The following is a 17,236-nucleotide window of genomic DNA, read 5'->3' as shown; positions in this document are numbered from 1 at the left end:
AGCGCTTCGAGTAGCACCTACGACAAGTACTCGAGCGGTTGGGCACGACATGGGGATCACTCATCGGTTGGTCTGGGAAGTTTTGAGAGATGACGGCCAGCATCCATTTAGTTTCCACCCAGTCCCAGACCTAAATCCTATGGCAGACTATGAACACAGGGTAGGGTTTCGCCGGTGATTTTTGCGATGTTTTGCACGAGATCCCGACTTCCCCTCCATTATGTTGTTTACCTTCCATCGGGATGGCCTTTACAACACTTACAACGTTCATTACTTTGCAAGGGGAAATCCTCACGTCACGTACGTCCACGGACACCAGAAACGATTTTCGCTCAATATTGTGGGTGACCATCTGACTGGGCCGATCCGTCTACCACCTCGACTTACCGGGACAAATTACCATCACTTTTTACAAGAAACTCTACCTGGCCTGCTGGAAGATGTTTCCCTGGACATACGGCTACGCATGTGGTTGCAGTATAATGGGGCGCCGTCGTGCTGTGCGAGGATATTTAAATTAAGTCTTCGACTGCCCAGTAATTGGCAGAGGTTCTCTTAGGACATGGCCACCGCGATCTCCAGATCTCACGCTACCGGACTTTTTCCTGTGAGGATTCCTCAAGGTTCTAGTTCACCTTTTCCGTGATTTCCCTAAATCGCTCCAGGCAAATGCTGGGATGTCTTTGAAAGGGCACGGCCGATTTCCTTCCCCGTCCTTCCCTAATCTGATGAGACCGATGACCTCGCTGTTTGGTCTCCTCCCCCAAACAACCCAACCCTCTAGTTCACCCATCCAGACGCGAACCACCTAGAAACGAAGAGGAATTAATGGATCGCAATTCACCGCGCGGGATTAGCCGAGCGGTTTAAGGCGCTGCAGTCATGGACTGTGCGGCTGGTCCCGGCGGAAGTTCGAGTCCTCCCTCGGGTATGGGTGTGTGTGTTTGTCCTCAGGATAATTTAGGTTAAGTATTGTGTAAGCTTAGGGACTGATGACCTTAGCAGTTAAGTCCCATAAAATTTCACACACATTTGAACATTTTTTGGATAGCATTCAACATGCCGCCAATCCCGTCAGGGCAATGCTAGGAATCTTTGAAAGAGTTCGGCAAAACACCGTTCGACGTTACCAAGTCTGTGTCGCGTCAGAGGGTCGCCAGTTCGAGCACCTGCTTTAAGTAAACAATGTCCTAGCTACAAAAAAGGCCCTTTTCAGGGCCGACACAATTTGTAAAAGACGGGTTTGTTCCCGGTACGTCTTATCATGAAACTACAATGGATGTGTCGGGACCCCGGCGGATTCGCCCCCTGGCCCCCAGAGTGGAAGGCTGGCGCGCAACCACCGAGGGTGGGGCCGCCTTTGGTACATCGCGATCTACGGCATGCAAAGTATTCGCGGTCATGCGGTGTCCAGAGCACCCGGCAACAGGGTAATCCTGCGGCCAATCGGAGTTTCCGTAGTTTAAAAATTGTGCGTTGCCGACCTACACAACATTAGTAAATTTGGTTCCTACTGGCATCAGCTATCCAAGATTAAAATTTCGTGACACAATTTTTCTCCACCCTGTATTTATAGACCGTGTCTGCGCAAGATACAGCCGATTCCGTCCCTCACCCTGGAGATGTATGGCATAAAAGCTTCTTCTTTTGATCTGTCAATTCGCCACGATTGTCCCGATTGGTTATGGAGATGCTACAGTAAATAATAACAGTTATCGATATTCATTACCCTCATCAAAAAGGAAGGAATGTTAGGTTTCATAACGCTTTTTACATAACTGGTGGAGTCCTCATTCTCCATTAGCACGCATTCCAGCCGTTGCAACTCGCACTCGATATGCTGCACCTGAGCGTGAAACGAATGTGTGACAGCCTAACGGAATGTGGATAAATAACATAACAACACAAGAACATTGGTGTGTTTATTGGTGAAATTCGTAGTTGATGGAAAAGTTTTTAGCACTCCTTAGACCCAGTGGACGGTCGAACAGGTGAAACTGAGGTGGCTAAGGCGATGGTGAAGCACTGAACTCAGATACGGGAGGACGACAATTCAAATCTCTGTCCGGCAATCCCGATTTCACTACACTGTTTAAGGCAGATGTAGAGATGTTTTTCTTTAAAAAGGAAAGGCCAATTTTCCTCCCTGTCCTTCCATGGCCAAGAACACTCTGCCAGGCAGAAGTGCAGGACGTTAAATTCTAATCTCACTTCTTGTTTCCGATAACGGTGAGTGTGAACAACCGTTTTATTTACTGTATCAGGTACACAATCCACTGCGACAATCCTTTGTCGCCGCATCCTATGACCATTTCTATAGAGTCTGCACGATTCACACTACCAAATCGCGTTTAAACCGTGCGTTAGTCATTCGCACTTCAGCCTATCATATGGTTGTCTCCCCAGGAAACCTCTTCACTCAAAAACTCTGAATCAAGCCTAATCTTTAAGTTGCGTCCTTTTTTCTTAAAATGCCCAACGCCTAGACAAAGGAGAGCCTGTCAATTGAAGATATTAAGCTGTAACTTCGTAGAACTGACACATACAGTTAATAATTTTTAGATTTTGTATACATAGATATTTAGAAACAGAGAGTATTTGTAGATTTTGCATGTACGGATATTTGGCAAAAACGGCTTGATAAAACAAGAAAATTTTTGGAAATTTGTGGTACGTTCTTATGGGACCAAACTGCTGAGGTAATCGGTCCCTAGGCTTACACACTACTTAATCTAACTTAAACTAACTTACGCCAAGGACAACACACACGCCCATGCCCGAGGGAAGACTCGAACCTCCGACGGGGTACCCGCGCGAACCGTGACAAGGAGCCACAGACCGCTTGGCTACCCCGAGCAGCACAAAACAAGAAGAACTGTTTCAGGAAGATCGTATTTCATACACTTTTCTTTTTTTAAGAAGTTTCCGCCATTTTAGTGTTGTTTGTTCATTTATTTTACAAATCATGATTTCGGCTTTACAGTCATTCTCAAGCGCATGTTGAAAAGTTAAATATTGTCTGACTGTCTACGACGTCATCGTAGAAACATTTCACATTTCAGCTTCTTATATGGTTACAAAGCCTAAATCATGACCGTGTAAAACAAATGAATAATTATCAGTCAAATGGCGGAAATTTCTTTCAAAAATTCTATGTGACCGTTGTCACCCACAAAGGAAAGCATTTGATAGAGTAATTCTAATCACGTAGTGGAATTTGCAGTGAAGGTTACCGCATAAATCTCTATGAAAAAGAAATAGTCTTATCAAACGGCGGTGAAACCTTTCTTGTAACCGTGTCTTAATTTGTGTATATGGTTCAAATGGCTCTGAGCACTATGCGACTTAACTTCTGAGGTCATCAGTCGCCTAGAACTTAGAACTAATTAAACCTAACTAACCTAAGGACATCACACACATCCATGCCCGAGGCAGGATTCGAACCTGCGACCGTAGCGGTCGCTCGGCTCCAGACCGTAGCGCCCAGAACCGCACGGCCATTTGTGTATATAATGAGTCATAATTCTATTCAGTAGCCTAAATGCTATAACAAAGTAGTATGCTTGTTTTATAGCTGTAAAGTACGACTGTCAACGGCCGTGTCGCAGTGGTTACACCGGTTCCCGTCAGCTCACCGAAGCTAACCGCAGTCGGGCTGGACTAGCACTTGGATGGGTGACCATCCGGTCTGCCGAGCGCTGTTGGCGAGCGGGCTGCACTCAGCCCTTGTGAGGCAAACTGAGGAGCTACTTGATTGAGGAGTAGCGGCTCCGGTCTCGTAAACTGACATACAACCGGGAGAGCGGTGTGCTGACCACATGGCCCTCCATATCCGCATTTAGTGGCGCCTATGGGCTGAGGATGACGCGGCGGCCGGTCGATACCGTTGAGCCTTCCAAGGCCTGTTCGGGCGGAGTAAGGTACGACTAAAATCAAAGATAAATTTGAAAATAATATGATCGTTGAAACTTCCTGGCAGATTAAAACTGTGTGCCAGGAAGTTTCATATCAGCGCACACTCCGCTGCAGAGTGAAAAATCTCATTCTGGAAACATCCCCCAGGCTGTGGCTAAGCCATGTCTCCGCAATATCCTTTCTTTCAGGAGTGCTAGTTCTGCAAGGTTCGCAGGAGAGCTTCTGTAAAGTTTGGAAGGTAGGAGACGAGGTACTGGCAGAAGTAAAGCTGTGAGTACCGGGCGTGAGTCGTGCTTCGGTAGCTCAGTTGGTAGAGCACTTGCCCGCGAAAGGCAAAGGTCCCGAGTTCGAGTCTCGGTCGGGCACACAGTTTTAATCTGCCAGGAAGTTTCATATCAGCGCACACTCCGCTGCAGAGTGAAAAATCTCATTCTGGGAATATGATCGTTGCTTACAATGTGACTAAAGCCAGAGTTCCGCATCTGAAACGAATAAATTAGACATTAAATACATATTACTGTGAAATGAAGTGAGGTCGTATGAGCGTGAGGCTGGTGTAACTTCAACGAAGATGACATCAGCCGTACAGTTTCCATCAAATATTGGAAATACAACTTATCTCCGAAATATAATTCCATCGAATTGAAGCGAACTTCGAGTACCGCTCAAGCGACAGAGATAAAAAACGCAAACAAACTGTTCAGATAAAGCACGAGCTTTACGAAACAGTTTATAAACAGTATCGTTTCATTCACCTTTGTCACCAGCATACATCCGCCGACACTAAAGCAGTCGGTACATTCAGCGATAAAACCGATGATGAATTTCTTAAAGATGTATGGATATTACAGTCCTTCTGAACGTAGTTTTGGCGCTGGATTTCTAATTCCAGTTTGAATCAGTGTCAAAACGATCGTTCAGACTTATTCGGAGCGTAAAGATGTATGAATAGGCTACCTAGATATTACAGTTACGAACAACTTAAATTGGAGCAATCACACAGATAATGTTGTAGGGAAGGCGAATCAAAGATTGCGTTTTACTGGCAGAGCCACTTAGGAGATCCAAAAGATATACTAAAAAGGCTGCCTACACTACGCTTTTTCGTCCTCTTCTGGAGTATTGCTGCGCCGTATGTTGGCGGACGACTTGAAAAGGTTAAATATAGGTGGCTCGTTTTGTATGATTGCCAACTAGGGGAGAGAGTGTCGCGTACATGATACGCGAGTTAGGGTGGTAATAATTAAAACAAAGGCGTTTTTCTTTTCACAAGATTTCAACCACCAAATTTCTCCTCCGGATGTGAAAATATTCTGTTGACCCCCATCAACATATAGGGAGAAATGATCATCGTAATAAAATAAGAGAAGGTTCTGGCAGAAGTATAGCTGTGAGGACGGGGCGTGAGTCGTGCTTGGGTAGCTCAGATGGTAGAGCACTTGCCCGCGAAAGGCAAAGGTCCCGAGTTCGAGTCTCGGTCCAACACACAGTTTTAATCTGCCAGGAAGTTTCACCTACTTCGTAGTTTGTTTGTCTGTCTTTCATTCTCCGCATCAGGGATCCGACAGTTTGTTGATATGTCATGTTGATTAATCGGGTTTCTGCCGGCTATTTGCGTCTTTCCTGCACGATATTTCAACTGCGTCGCTCGCAGTCTTCTTCAGGTGCTGTCTGATACTCATTCCTGTGTGGAACGAGTCCGGTATTCATGCATACGTTGTGCTAGGCGTTCCCTCTGCGGTCCGCGCCGCATATGGTGCTCTGTCCGTGGTGTGTACCGACCAATACCAACGGCTGTAGGGTTTTCTTCTAGCTGCGGCTGTTCCGAACGCTGTGCGCGTACTTTGTGGTTATTATCCGTTCTCCAAATAACTGAATTAAGTTGTGAATGGCGTCCAAGCTGTGCTAGAAGTTCAATCTTCCGATTGTCGTCATTTGAGTCCTTCCGTGAATTAGGACGTTCTGTTGCCGTGCTGTGTCATGTTACGCATTCCGTCCGAAGTTCTTGCCACCCATGAGCGGCTGCAGTGCTATCTTTAGGCCGATTGTGTTCAAACTGCCGCTCGAGACTCGGAAGAATGTCCTCAGATACTGTGTCTGTTGACTGAGGTGCCATTTCACGTACGTTCTTTCTTACATGTACTGAGGTGTTATCTCTAATTCCATCTTTATACTTATGTCCCTTTGGATGTTGCCTACTTCGCATCTTCAGAAGATCGAGTGCTGGATTCCAAGCCGAGCTCAGCTGGAAACCGGTGTCCCGGTTAATGAGATTCTCCGCAACCTTAATCTCAACAGATTCTTTGATGATGCTGTCCCAGATCTCGATGTTTGTGTTAAAATCTTGGCATCATTATACTTCGTAGAATTACTGCGTTCTAAACAATGCTCAGCAACCGCTGACTTGGTGCCTTTGGTGCTCTTTGCACCTGATGTCAACGGTCCTGGTCGTCCGGCCGATGTATGCCATACCACATTCACATGGTACGTGGTAAACGCCCGGTTTCTGTAGACGCAGGTCATCCTTCACACTCCCTAGCAGAGCCTTAATCTTGGCGCTTTTAATGTTATTTTTGCGGAGAATTCTGCTGATTTTGGCAGATATCGGGCCAACATATAGCAAATGTGCAACCTTTCCCATTTCTTCTTGTTTTACGAGCAGAAACCCGATTTGCCGGCCGGTGTGGCCGTGCGGTTCTAAGCGCTTCAGTTTGGAACCGCGTGACCGCTACGGTCGCAGGTTCGAATCCTGCCTCGGGCATGGATGTGTGTGATGTCCTTAGATTAGTTAGGTTTAAGTAGTTCTAAGTTCTAGTGGACTGATGACCACAGAAGTTAAGTCCCATAGTGCTCAGAGCCATTTGAACCATTTGAAACCCGATTAATCAAGATGACAACGCCTCTCCGGGAAAGCTTGAAGAATTACAGTTTGTGGTATCTTTGTGGAGGTACGTGACGTTAGACGTCTACGCACAGGGCATGTAATTCGCGTCAATAACGGGCCGCTGATATGCATGCGCGGTGATGGCGGCCGATAGCGAACCAGATGGGTTCCATAGCATTTACATCAGGCGAATTTGGTTGCCAAGAGTTCACTATAACGCTCCGCAAACCGCTGTAGCACGGTTCTAGCTCCGAGGCACGGACACATATCCGTCGGGGAATAAGTCAAGCATGAAGGGATGCAAGTGGTTCGCGGTTATCAGTATGTCTTCGATTACTAACACAGGTCCCATGTAAGCGCAGAGAATGTCTCCCATAGCATAATACTGCTCCCACCACCCTGCGTCCGTGGCGCGATGCACATTTCGGGCCGTCGTTCACTCCGATGACGGCGTTTGTGGAGACGACTATCTACCTAGTGTAGCAAAAATGTGATTCACCCGAACAGCCGACACTTTTCCTTTGAGCGACGGTCTAATCCCTATGGTCCCATGCCCACTGAAACGTAATTGACGATGTAGTTGGGTCAACAAGTAAACACGTAGGGGTGGTATGTTGAGGAGCTCCATGTTCAACAATGTATGATGAGCGGTGCCCTCCAAAACACTTGTGCGTGTACCAGAATTGTGCTCTGTCGGCGGAGATGTCACAGATCACCATTTATCCTACTTTACAGAGTAGACAAGCATCCGAACCGCAACTTCTGTGAAGTGCCGTGGATGTCCAACCATTTAGCGCTTAGTGGTAATTTCACTGCCCTCCTACCTCTTTCCGTAGATGCTCACGACATTAGCACGTGAGCATTCGACCACCTTCGCCGTTTTAGGGATACTCGTTCACAGGTTCTGCGTAACAATAATCTGTCCTTTGTCAAAGTCGGTTATCTCAATGGATTTTCCCATTTGCAACCCATACCATCGTTAGGGTGATCCCCCATCACGTGTCCGCAACATCACCAGTTGACATCCAACGCCTCCGTGGGCAGTGGTCGTAATGTTTTTGCTGTTCAGTGAACACCCTTTAGTATAATCGAGTCTTGGTCAGTCTTAACAATTTTTACCTCCCACACTTCTCTGTCGAACCAATCTGACTATTCTGTGATGCCTCAGGATGTGTCCTATCAACCGGTCATATCTTTTAGTCAAGTAACATAAAATTCATTTACCTCCCAATCCGATTCGGCGTATCTTCGTAAGTTACTCAATCTAGGGATCTAACTTTCAACATTCTTCTATAGGACTATATTTCAAATTATTATATTCTCTTCTTGTTTATACAGCGTGTGACCCAGGTTTCACTTCCAGATAAATATTTTCCCGTAAGACTTTCTAACAGATTTATATTAATGCTTTTCTCGCTATTTCTAGCGTGCATTTTATATCCTACTTCGGCCATCGTCAGTCATCTTGCTGCCCAAATAGAATAACTATTACTTTTAGTGTCTGATTTCGTAATCTAATTTCCTCAAAATCACCTAACTTGATTTTACACTCCATTACTCCATCCCCCCCTTTTTTTACTTTTGCTGGCACCACCTTTTTACGCAAAATTGTTAACAGCCTATGAAGCGGTTCCATACTTCATGTTCATGGTGGAAGGGTATGGCTTCACTATATACACAGACCATCGGCCACTGACTTCCGCATTTTTGCAGCCACGAAATAATTATCCCCTAGTGCAGATCAACCACCTACATTTTATTTCGCAGTTTACAACAGACATTCAGCATACAAATGGTTCGAAGACGCCACCACTGATGCCTTGCCTAGAGTGGAAAGCATACCTTCGTCTGCGACTCTCACCGCACGGGCAAGCACCACAAAATGGCGACGAGGAGTTGAAGGAGCTGCTGAAAGGCAAGACAGCTGTGCACTTGTGTCGTTTGACGCTGCCAGGCACTGGGGGCTGATATACTGTGACGAGACAGCAGACCGACAGTGGCCATTATGTATCTGATCTTCTACAGCGATGGGTTTTCGATTCTCTAGATGGGTTCAGCCACTCGGAAATTCAGGCTACGAGAGCGCTAGCGAAGCAGCGTATTGTGTGGCTCGGTATACGGAAGGGCTGCCCTACGTGGACTCAGACCTGCATAGCTTGCCAGAAATGCAAAGTAAAACAGCACGTACGAGCTCCATTGGGAAGTTTTGACATCCCAGAGGCACGATTCTCACACATTCACCTGGACTTGATAGGACCACTCCCAGTTTCACGTAACTATCAGTATTGCCTCAAGGCAATCGACAGGTGGACAGAGGTATTCCCAATGGAAACTAAACCGCCGCGAACGTGGCGTGAGCCTTCACCAGTGGTTGGATTTCACGTTTTGGCTGTCCCCAGCACGTGACTTCCGACCAGTGTAGGTAGGGGAAGGAAAATATCTTTCGTGCAATTGCCCTGTTGCACGGAATACGCCTGATAAGGACAGCACCATATCACGCAGCTGCAAGCGGCATTTTTGAGCGCCTATACCGTTCGTTCAAGGTTGCTATAATGTTCCAGACGACAAACTCGTGGACTGATTCCCTTCTGGTAATGTTGTTGGGATTGTGCAGTGCATTAAAAGAAGAATTTCAGGTCTTCCCAGCAGAGCTAGTGTATGGTGAACCTGTGCGTCTACCAGGAGAGTTTTTCAAAATGTTCAAATGTTTGTGAAATCTTATGGGACTCAACTGCTAAGTTCATCAGCCCCCAAGCTTACAGACTACGTAACCTAAATTATCCTAAGGACAAACACACACACCCACGCCCGAGGGAGGACTCGAACCTCCGCCGGGATCAGCCGCACAGTCCATGACTTCAGCGATTTAGACCGTTCGGCTAATCCCGGGCGGGAGAGTTTTTCAAAGAACAACCTGGTTACCACACTCTACTCAAGATTTCCTCACCGAACTGCAGAAGCAAATGGAGGGCATGCAACTCAGTGGAACAACACGGCACGGAAAACAGGATGCCTTCGTTTCCAAAGCTCTGGCAACGACAGGGGGCGTTTTCTTCCAACGTGGCCCACTACTCAGAGGACTGGAACTGCCCTACTAAGGCCCATATGGGATGAAATGATAGGAGCCTTACTCACCGCCTTAAAGAGGTAGACACAGTAGTTTACATCGACTGGTGCAAGCCAGCCTATCTACTGGTAAGTGCAGAAGGCGCCATCTTCTGCAGCAGTCATCTGAAACACCAGCCGATCTGCCATTAGCCAGCCACAACAGAAAGGCATTACGAAACGAAAGAGTAGTTCCGTTTCGACTCAGTAGAATTTCACAGTTCAAGTAAGTAAAAATATTTTTTCTTTCTTTTCACTGTCGTGGTGTGACGTAGCGACCTCAGCTCGCACGTCACTTCATCCATACCTATCTGTTGGCTACGTCGAGAACGGTCAACGTTGAGAAGACCCCGCTCTGTACCGGCCTGTACGCCTCTCCAAGTCGCAGCACGAGAAACGGCGTGTGCGCGGTTATCGGACGGGCGTTCGTAGCAATGACAATCTCATATTAATTGTGTATCCTTTAGTTGCGGCGTCTAATAACACGTTCTCATCTCTAAGTGAAGTTTCCCCTTTATTACCTACACTGGTGTGCAAAATTAAAGCAACAGACGGAAATTTCGCAAGGTTGCGTTTATTTTGAGAGAAAACAATACAGGGTGATTCAAAAAGAATACCACAACTTTAAAAATGTGTATTTAATGAAAGAAACATAATATAACCTTCTGTTATACATCATTACAAAGAGTATTTAAAAAGGTTTTTTTTTCACTCAAAAACAAGTTCAGAGATGTTCAATATGGCCCCCTCCAGACACTCGAGCAATATCAACCCGATACTCTAACTCGTTCCACACTCTCTGTAGCATATCAGGCGTAACAGTTTGGATAGCTGCTGTTATTTCAAATCATCAATGGTGGCTGGGAGAGGTGGCCGAAACACCATATCCTTAACATACCCCCATAAGAAAAAATCGCAGGGGGTAAGATCAGGGCTTCTTGGAGGCCAGTGATGAAGTTCTCTGTCACGGGCTGCCTGGCGGCCGATCCATCGCCTCGGGTAGTTGATGTTCAGGTAGTTATGGACAGATAAGTGCCAATGTGGTGGCGCTCCATCCTGCTGAAATATGAATTGTTGTGCTTCTTGTTCGAGCTGAGGGAACAGCCAATTCTCTAACATCTCCAGATACTGTAGTCCAGTTACAGTAGCACCTTCGAAGAAAAAGGGACCAAAAACTTTATTGGCTGAAATGGCACAGAAAACGTTCACCTTAGGCGAGTCACGTTCATACTGAGTTGTTTCCCGCGGATTCTCAGTGCACGCTGAACAACTGTCGTCGATTCACTTCTGCCGTACTCAATAACACAAAAAGCTTTCTGTTGAGCGGTCGCCATCTTAGCATCAACTAACGCTGACGCCTAGTCTACAGCGCCTCAAGCGAACAAATGTACAACTAAATGAAACTTTATAGCTCCCTTAATTCGCCGACAGATAGTGCTTAGCTCTGCCTTTTGTCGTTGCAGAGTTTTAAATTCCTAAAGTTGTGGTATTCTTTTTGAATCACCCTGTATAAACAGGCAACAGTAAAAAAATAATATGAGCGTTTGGCATCGTTGGCCGGGAGGCCCCATCCGGGGAAGTTCGGCCGGCAAGTGCAAGTCTTATTTCAGTCGACGCCACATTGAGCGACTTGCGCGCTGGGCATGAGGACATCTCAACACCCAATCCAGTCCACGAGCGGAGAAAATCTCCAACCCGGCCGCGAATCGAACCCGGGCCAGCTTGCACGGGAGCCAAGCACGTTACCACCCAGCTAAGCAGGTGGACAGGCAACAGTAAAGTAGAAACAATGTTAAGAACACAGAACGTAAACAACTACAATATCGATAATGGTAACAAAAATGTTCTTCGTTCCTTCGAATGTAACGGATTTGCACCCACATTCCGACAACTGGTTACTATGCTCAGTTTGGGGTGTGGCAGCAATACAGACCTGACAAAGACGTAAAATGCTGTGAATGATGTCATCAGTCTCATGTTGAGGCAATAACGCTCATTCTTGATGAAGAGCTCCTAACAAGTCTTGGAGAGTGGCTGGCGGATGCTGACGTGATGCAACCCGTCTCCCTAGTGCATCCCAGACATATCGGAAGAGCGAGCAGGCCATGCCATGCCTACATCTTCCGTTTCCAAGAAAACATCAACTTCCCGTGATCTATGACGTCGAGTATTAGCGTCCAGCAATACGAAGTCTGAGCCCACAACACCTCGCAACAACCGCACATGAGGTCCCAGGATCTTGTCACGATACCTGACAGCGGTTAAATCTCGTCAATTCACCTGTACAATTTCACAAAGAGGTATTTAAGTGGTCAACATAATCCCTGCCCGCACCATTAGATATCATTCTCGATATCGGTCTCTTTCCACAGAGTTTGGGTAGCAAAATCGTGTTGCAAGTTCCCTTCGTATGCGAATCCGTCGAGAATCTCTCTTCGTGCCAAATCGGGGCTCATCTGTGAAAAGAAGATTTGTCCACTGTTCGACTATCCAGGCACCATGTTGACGACTCCATTCTAGACGTTCCTTTCTGTGAAGTCGCGTCAATGGTACCTATACAGCAGGTCTCTGACAATAAAGGCCTCTCTGCCGAGGTCCCGATACAACGCGTCCAGTGAATGCTGCGAGATCAGATGCCAGTTGCCGTGCAGTACTAAGGAGATACGTGTCGTGCCCTTACATCCAAATAACGGTTCTCTCTTTCTTATGTCTCATGAGGTCGGCCCTGTGCTGATCATTGGGATACAGTTTCGGTATCTAAAAACTATCGTCACATCCGAGAAACAACAGACTGATTCACATTAATCGATCTGGTCACATCAGTTTGTGACTGTCAGCTCCATTTTTCCTATGGCCCTTCATTGCAGAGTCTGGTAGGCGTCCGCTCTGTGCCTACTGCACCGTCTGTGACTGTACGAGGTGCATTCAAGTTCTAAGGCCTCCGGTTTTTTTTCTCCAGACTGGAAAGAGATAGAAACATGCACATTGTTTTGTTTTAAAATGAGGCCGCGTTCATTGTCAATACGTCCCAGAGATGGCAGCACCGTACGGCAGATGCAATTTTACCACCAGCAGCGAGAATGAGAACTGTTTTAAACACTTAAAATGGCGACGTTTTCCTTACTTGAACAGCGTGCAATCATTCGTTTTCTGAATTTGCGTGGTGTGAAACCAATTGAAATTCATCGACAGTTGAAGGAGACATGTGGTGATGGAGTTATGGATGTGTCGAAAGTGCGTTCATGGGTGCGACAGTTTAATGAAGGCAGAACATCGTGTGACAACAAACCGAAACAACCTCAGGCTCACACAAGGTGGTCTGATGACATGATCGAGAAAGTGGGGAGAATTGTTTTGGGGGATCGCCGAATGACTGTTGAACAGATCGCCTCCAGAATTGGCATTTCTGTGGGTTCTGTGCACACAAGCCTGCATGACGACCTGAAAATGCGAAAAGTGTCATCCAGATGGGTGCCACGAATGCTGACGGACGACCACACGGCTGCCCGTGTGGCATGTTGCCAAGCAATGTTGACGTGCAACAACAGCATGAATGGGACTTTCTTTTCGTCGGTTGTGACAATGGATGAGACGTGGATGCCATTTTTCAATCCAGAAACAAAGCGCCAGTCAGCTGAATGGAAGCACACAGATTCACCGCCACCAAAAAAATTTCGGTTAACCGCCAGTGCTGAAAAAATGATGGTGCCCATGTTCTGGGACAGCGAGGGCGTAATCCTTACCCATTGCGTTCCAAAGGGCACTACGGTAACAGGTGCATCCTACGAAAATGTTTTGAAGAACAAATTCCTTCCTGCACTGCAACAAAAACGTCCGGGAAGGGCTGCGCGTGTGCTGTTTCACCAAGACAACGCACCCGCACATGGAGCTAACGTTACGCAACAGTTTCTTCGTGATAACAACTTTGAAGTGATTCCTCATGCTCCCTACTCACCTGACCTGGCTCCTAGTGACTTTTGGCTTTTTCCAACAATGAAAGACACTCTCCGTGGCCGCACATTCACCAGCCGTGCTGCTATTGCCTCAGCGATTTTCCAGTGGTCAAAACAGACTGCTAAAGAAGCCTTCGCCGCTGCTATGGAATCATGGCATCAGCGTTGTGAAAAATGTGTACGTCTGCAGGGCGATTACGTCGAGAAGTAACGCCAGTTTCATCGATTTCGGGTGAGTAGTTAATTAGAAAAAAAATCGGAGGCTTTACAACTTGAATGCACCTCTTATACATGGCGATTGTGGATGAGGGACTACCTGGCAAACACTAACCCGTTTGATCGGTGCCCTGACGTCATCGTCTGCGTGGTTCTCCGTTGACGAAGCTGTAAGAAGTGTCTCATAACTCGCCACTACATAAAGTAATATATCCAATTTAACGGTATTCCTTGCGTTGTGTAAGCACTCAGATATCGATAGTAACAATCTGAGGGCGAAACATGGGAGCGCGCTTCTAAGCATTGTTGTGAGAGGAGGTCTGTCTGCGAGAGCAGTGTTGCCAATTTAGCGACTTTGTCGCTAGAAATGGTGACTTTTGCCTTCGCCTTAGCGACAAAAAAAAAATTTTTAGCGACAAAAATTATTTAGCGACTTATCTGGCGACATTTGGAGTACTGACGACTTTTGCAGTAAAAATCAAAACTATTTTGGGCCAGTATTTTCATTAACTAAACTAAGATTTTAACTATAGAATGTGTACTACGCTGACTTTGTTCTAGATTTACTAAGTTAAATTTAGTTCTTAGCAGATCATGTAGCATTGTTCAGCATTTAGTGAACCTGAATGTGGGAATTGCCTACAGAGTAAGAAAACCTTGACTATAGAACAATTCATTATTCATTACCCACTGGCCTGTTATCGTCGATAGCGTATCGATCTATAATTCTTCATCTTTTGAACTCCCTTTATTTTTCGAATTGACTAAAAACATACGTAATATTGAGTATAATAAAATACATTTCTATCCAGCAACCTCTAATTTTTCGAAATGTTAACTCGCAGTCAAATTATTACCACATGCACAGTGGTAACGCAAGCAAAATTCGGTGGGGGTATCTCAGAGATTATTACGTTTTAAACAATGAACAATAGTACTGATATCGAGTTATCGAGTGAGTAGATTGTTTCATGACCTCTAGTTCTCCTGAGTTTTAATGTATTTTGAGTGATGATAACTTGGTGAAACTTATGTTGTGGTGGCTTACATAATGGATTTACCACAGAAGAAGAAGCAGTACGCTCAAAAATATCGGGATGCGTGGGAAGCAGAACCTCAATTCAATGGGTGGCTGAAACCAGACTTATCCAAGGCAAGATGTCAAGTATGTGCAACAGAGTTTTATGCTAAATTGTGTGATATTAGAAAGCATTCGAAAACTATTAAGCACACACAAAAAATTGATTAAAAAAAACACAAACCACCTTACCTGTGAAAATTGTTCCGAAAACTACAGTTAGAATAGCAAGCAGAGCGGAAGGCGCCCTTTATTTATTTATTGCTGAACATTGTTCTATTTTAGCTGTAGATCATTTAGGAATAATGTGCAAGAAGATGTTTTCCGGTGATGAGGGCGCTAAAAACATGCAATTACATCGTACAAAGTGCACTAAAATTATAACTGAAGTTTTGGCTCCATATTTTACACAATCATTGGTTGAAGAAATAGGTAACCAAAAATACAGTGTACTAATATATGAATCCACAGCTGTATCAATATCTAAAATGCTAGGTATCGTTATACGTTACTATAGTGTAAACAACCAAATCATTAGATCAGCATTTCTTAAACTCACTGTAGTAGAAACTGCAGATGCAAGAAATCTGGCTGCTGTTCTTGTGAATTCTTTCAAAGATGTCAAACTTACAATCGCTAATATGGTAGGAATGGGCACACATAATGCTTATGCAATGGTTGGAATAAACAATGGGCTTTTCGAACAACTCAAGAGAGAATATGGTTTGAAGCATTTGGTATTGATCCGTTGCATTTGTCACTCTCTTCAGCTTGCAGTTTCACGCGCCTCAGTGAATACCATACCTAGAAACATAGAGTTTCTTGTACGGGAAACCTACAATTGGTTCTCCATTTCACCCAAAAGACAAGAGGAATATGAAAAGGTTTATGAGACAGTAAATAGTGGAAAACAGCCACTAAAAATTCTGAAGGTCTGTGCAACACGTTGGCTTTCAATTGAACCAGCAATACGAAGAACTCTGGAGCAGTGGGAAGAACTAAAGCTACATTTTTAACTTGCCATGGTTCAAGACAATTGTTACACTGCCGATCTTTTGTACAAAATGTATTGTGACGACTCAAATCATCTTTACATGTTTTACCTTAAACATGCTTGAAAAGACGTAAAAATAGCAATAAAAGCTTTTGAAGAAGAAGACAATGACCCCACTAAATTACTAGATACACTTGTATTTCTCATGCAGTCACTCGGACAAAACATAGTTTTTCCAACTGTTGATTTGTTGACAACGCCAGTTCCAAGCGAATGTATGTACGCAAATCCGAACCTTGGCTTTATGTTTGAACAGAAATTGTCTGAGTCAAGTTTGGCTGAAGAAAATAAAGTTTATTTGAAGAAGAGATGCATTCAGTTTAGTCTGAAACTCATAAAAGAAATTCAACAAAGTCTGCCAAGTAACGTTACGATCCTGAAAAAAATGTCAATGCTGAATGTTGAAGAAACACTAAAAGTAAATAAAAATAATGCTGTAGCGGATGTAGCCAAAGAATTGGGTTTTAGTGGCGATTTCATAGACAGTATGCTGAAAGAATGGCGTAATATCAACTACATTAGGTGGAATAACACTACTAACACTGTTCGATTTTGGAGTGAGGTTTTGCAGTATAAAAATGCCGCAGGGGAGAATCCTTTTTTTTTTATTTCACAGCTAGCAATGACTGTTCTATGCCTACCATATTCAAATGCAGAAGTGGAAAGAATATTCAGTTCTATGAACATTACAAAAACTAAACAACGTAACAGATTATCTTTAAAAACAACTAATGCTTTGACCATATTGAGAGACCAGCTGAAGAAACAAAATAAAGATTGTGCATCTTTTGACATACCGTCAGACGTATTGGAACGACAAAAGTTACTCTTTTGCGACAAAACCAGTCGAACTGCAACATCATCTTTTGAGCGACGTTCAACCCTCTACAGTTCTGTCAGAGCATGAAACAGAAGAGTTATTCGATCTTCTGAGTGACGACGATGAATAGCTCACATACCGGTATGTATATATTTTGTAACCTAATTTGAGTTCTGGCTTTCTTTTGTTACAAATATAGTTGTATATTTCT

This window comes from Schistocerca cancellata, chromosome 3 (assembly GCF_023864275.1).
Source record: "Schistocerca cancellata isolate TAMUIC-IGC-003103 chromosome 3, iqSchCanc2.1, whole genome shotgun sequence".
NCBI classification, from domain to species: domain Eukaryota; kingdom Metazoa; phylum Arthropoda; class Insecta; order Orthoptera; family Acrididae; genus Schistocerca; species Schistocerca cancellata.
This window is presented reverse-complemented; position numbering follows the sequence as displayed.